At 32.9% G+C, this 5,019-nt stretch overlaps 1 pseudogene; it reads left to right on the top strand.

Moving 5' to 3' along the window:
• The window catches only part of LOC105987278, a 58,283-nt pseudogene extending 57,836 nt beyond the window's left edge, over positions 1–447 (top strand).
• The last annotated feature ends 4,572 nt before the right edge of the window (positions 448–5,019 follow it).

The following is a 5,019-nucleotide window of genomic DNA, read 5'->3' as shown; positions in this document are numbered from 1 at the left end:
ACTCCTACTTTTGAGATTATATATATATATATATTCTTATATATATTATATCATATGCATATTATATATATACATATATATATATATACATATATATATATATATATATATATTAGTTTCAGTTGGGATTGCAGCATCCCTGGCTGACTTTAAAAATTTATGGTGCGGAGGCTGCGAGTCCGGTTAGGGCTTCCAGCAGGGTGGTGGTGAGCATATCCGGCCAGGCAAATGAAGCTCCCAAGATTCCAGACAACGTGGGAGACTGGCTCGGGGGCGTCTACCGCTTTGCCACCTATAGGAATGACTTTCGGAGGAACTTGATCCTCAATTTGGGACTATTTGCTGCGGGAGTTTGGCTGGCCAGGAATTTGAGTGACATTGATCTAATGGCACCTCAGCCAGGACTATAACCAAGTAGACAATCGGAATTCCTGTGCTCTATCCAAACTTTCCAAAACGAGTATAGTTTATGACCACCATAAGATAATGCTTGATGGCAGCTGAAGTTTCTCCTTCCTTTTCTAACACTGAAGTGTTGCCTTGGTTCTGTAAAAGTTCTGTACATAGTTGTGATGTTTCTGCGGGGAGATGATCTTTGTTCATGTCCTAAAGGATTAAGATTGGCGTTATAACAAGTATTTGAAATTAAGACTGTACACAGAAAAAAAAATATTCTAAGGGTGATATACAGAGGGGTTACAGTTACAGTAGTCATATAATGAGTATGTTTCTTTTTGAATAATGTTACCTCTTCCCTCAATTTCTCCCAGTTTTTCCCCTCACCCCCTCAAGTTGAATAGTTCATTTCCAACCTAGTATCTAGTGAGTATCACTGCTGAGTTAGTTCACCCTTTATCCCACCATTTCTGTGTTTCCCTTTCCCCTCCTCAAATCAGATAAGCTTACATACAAGACAAAGGGCACAGAAATCAAAAGCAGTGACATAAGGGAAAAAAACAGTTAAAAAACAACAAACAAACAAAAACAAAAACCCACACACAGTACAATAAAAAACCTCTTGTTTCCATTTTTTTTTTAATTGTAAAGGTAATGTACAGAGGGATTACAGTGACACAAGTAAGAAAATGAGTTCAATTCTTGTTGGACATTGTTACCCCCTCGCTTGTAAAGTTCATTTCTTTTTTGTTTTTGTAAAGTTCATTTCTATAAGCATCAATTTATAGGATCATATGCACATAGCTATTGTAGTATGTACATAGTCGCCACTCACATTTACAGTCTAATAAACAATAATGGATAAAATTTAAAATATCACTCTGAGGGAGTTGAGTAAAAAAGTCTAAGAAATAACTTTTTTTAGACATTCCTTATTCTAATAAATAAACATGAAAAGAATTTAAAATATAATTGCTAAGAAGTTAAATGGAACTAAGTTTTCCAAAGACGTTATTTTACTTAGGCATTCCTCAGGTGCTGAAAATAAATTATGAACCTCTTTTACATAATATAAGGAGAGCACAATGATTAAAATTAATGGCTTAATCTTATATTGGCATTTCTGACAGTGCTTATTATGTTCTGTACTCTACTATAGAATAACTCAATTTAGTTCAACTAAAACAATGTATTAAGCTGACAGGAAACTAGTGCCTTGTTCCTCCAAAAAATTTTTAAAGTAAATAAAAGAACAATAGATAACAGTGAGTTGTTATACTGAGTCTGTGTGAATAAAAATTAAAGCTAAATAAACAAAGAATAATTTATCAATCTCAAAATAGCAATCTTTAGACCTTTCTAAAATGAAGTTGGCAGTGTGTCATACAGAACATCTTTCTAATTAAGACTGTATCAGCAGGTATATTACTTTAACTATGCAATTGCATTTTTCTGAGCACTGTTTACTACTTACACATGAATTTATCTTGAAACCTATTTATATACTATCTTTATTACACAATGTGTTTCAATAACTGCAAAATTTCATTTCATAAAATAAAAGGAGCATTCTTGCTGTACAATTCAACATAACATCAGTTAAGAATTGAATTCTGAATTATATTGGAAGCATTTATAATATCTACCTTTATTATATCTTCCAGGCTCAGTGATCCCCACCTGTTGCTAAATTTCTCAACATTTATTTTATACTGACACAAAAATGCATAATACTAGGCAAATGATCTAAATAATTTTCCTATGGCATGAAGTATGTGCTATAAGTTTAAAAGCTTAATGAAAGAAAACAGGAAGTTCAAAATCTCTTTTACACAAGAAAATACTAAGAAATTACATACTCAGACTTACAGAGGTGTATTTCTCAGTGTTATCTTCACCACCATGATGTCGATGGCATGTTATGAATCATCATCCATAAATGTTATTAATCTAAATCAAATAAGGAAATGTGGGATTGGTTTTTATAAGGATATCTATAGAAATCTTAAGTTTCATGGAAGAATAGTTATCATAAAGTTACTAAGCAGAACCAAAGGAGACAAAAATGTATTGTATTCATAAGCTGCTTTGTTAAATGGCAATACCGTTTACAACTACTTAAAGATAATAAAGTAAATAAAATAAAATACATAAGTAAATGTGATAGTAAGGGACAATCAGTTAATATCAATTTTAATTGTGAATCTAAAACTTCACATCTCATTTTGTGTATTTGAAAATTATGTTATCTTTATATTGGTAGTCTCACGCATCAATATAAGGTAAAAAAACAAGCAAACAAAAAACTATTCCCAAAGGCAAATTATACAGTCAGCTAAATGAAAATGTCAAAAATTATTTAGATCAAGAGCTATCATTTCAAACATTTGAATTAACAGTTCAAAAATGCACTTCAGTGAATTTGGGCAAATTCAGTGAGTTTACAATAACTCTGACTTTATATGCTATATTTTGAGTATATATTTATGTGTATGTATGTACCTGAAGGTAAACACTCTTTTACATGTACGAGAATGTCAACAGCATTCATTAATAATTGTTTCAATAGTCTAACACTTGCAGAAGTTTAACAAATATTGGCTTAGTCCTGAAGACTTCAAAGTATAGTCCCATGGCTTACACCTTTGACACACTTTGATATTCATTAGAAGTGTGTGTTCTCTAACCCACACACAACAAAATACTTCTCCAGGGCATCTAGGTAATGAGTGTTTTAATGTCTTCCAGGTGACTGTAATGTATGCTCATCTCTAAGAAACACTTGTTGTTAGTACACGTTCAAGTTTCTTTCACCTTGTGAGTTAAAATAGAAATGTTGTCTACCAAAAAAAAATGTAGTTTATCTTGAAACAATAAAATCCAAATCCAGAGATGTTAGAGAGATAAGGCCCAACTACTGTTTTCATTTTCTAGCCTCTCACTGGACTGAATTTTCTGGGCCCGGTATAAACCATAGTCTAGCTAAATATCTTTTTTGTTTTGTTTGGTCTTCAGAAATGACATTAAAATTCTACTTTGAAATGATGAAAATGATTTCACCAGCACCTTCATCTACAGATCATAAAGTAAGGTACTAATTAATCGTCTGTACAAATATCCAGAATTTACAAATCATTTCAGAAATTGGTAAAATCTAATTTTCTTCACTGATTAACATCTTCATATAAAACAGGGAAATGTTGTAAGTGAACATGCTTTTGAGCAGATTTTGAACAGCATTTATTGAATATTTCCTGTCAAAAGCCTAACATTCTTAGTACTGCTGTTTTAAGAAAGTTTAAAAAGCCATGTGCAGGAGGCTCACACTTAGAATATAGCTACTCAAGAGGCTGAGATTTGAAGATCATGGTGTGAAGTCAGCATGTTTATGAGACTTATTTTCATTACTCTTTTTGTTTGCTGGTTGTGGGGCTTTAACTAAGGGACTGGGCATAATTCTTGAGATTTTTTTTGTTCAACGCCACTCAAGCCACACCTCCACTTTTGACTTTTTGTTGGTTAATTGGAGATGAGAGTTTATTCACATTTAGAGTAATAACAGACAAGAAGAAATTGACTTCTGTTATCTTGGTGAGTTAAATTACCAGTATTTTAAGGAATCATATTCCTAGGCTGCTGTTTTTCTATTATATGTCTTTTAGTAAACTTCATTGAAGATGGCTTTTGATTAAACCTAACTTATCTCTAGGTACCACATTAATTGTCATTACACAGTTTTGTGAGCTTACCAGAATTAAAGTTATGTGGATATTTTTTGTGATTAATTGGAGACAAGAATCTCATGGATTTTCTTGCCCAGGCTGGGTTCGAACCATTGTTGTCAGATCTCAGCCTGTTGAGCAGCTAGAATTACAAGTGAAAGTCAAGGTTGCCTGGCAATGCAGTATTTTGTGGGAAAAATCTGAAAAGTTTTTAACTCTGCCAACAGTATTTGATTGACTTGAAAAAAATTTATTTGAAGGGCTGCTATTCACCCTTTATAGTCAAACTTGTTGGAAGGTAGAGATAGAAGGAAAAAAGCTTGAGGCTAGCCTGCATGAAAGTTTAGTAAGACACATTACCTCACGAACAAAGACAAGAATGGGACAAAGCCAACCTCAGAAAAAGTATGAGACACTATCAGCGAAGTAACCAGTTAAGAGAGTTGGGTTGTAATTCAAGTTCCAACTCCAGTCTCAGAGAGCAAGAGAGCAAGAACAAGAACTAGAGCGAGAGAGAGCTCTCTAGTTCTTTCCCACATACTTTTCCTAATCCAATCTCATTGATATGTAGCTAAGTCAGCCAAGTAATTATTTACCAAGGGAAATCAAACTCAAAAAAAATCTATTAAAAGTGCCATGAAATCATTTACCATTACAAAGCAGTATTTTTCTAAAGATTTATTTATTTATTTTTTTTAGAAAAGCAGAACAGGATATGATTTTCTTTCCTCCTGAACATTTACAAAATCAAGAATGAAAAGTCAACAGAGAACACCTTAGTATGCATATTAGATGCGCTGTTGTGGGGGGGGAAAAATAGGGCAATTTTCTCCTTAAAAGTGTGTTCTAAGTGCAAGCATTTATCACTGATCTTTTATTTTCACTTCTTTATTCTTTTTCT

This window comes from Dipodomys ordii, unplaced genomic scaffold (assembly GCF_000151885.1).
Source record: "Dipodomys ordii isolate 6190 unplaced genomic scaffold, Dord_2.0 Scaffold3, whole genome shotgun sequence".
Classification (NCBI taxonomy): Eukaryota; Metazoa; Chordata; class Mammalia; order Rodentia; family Heteromyidae; genus Dipodomys; species Dipodomys ordii.
This window is presented reverse-complemented; position numbering and strand designations above follow the sequence as displayed.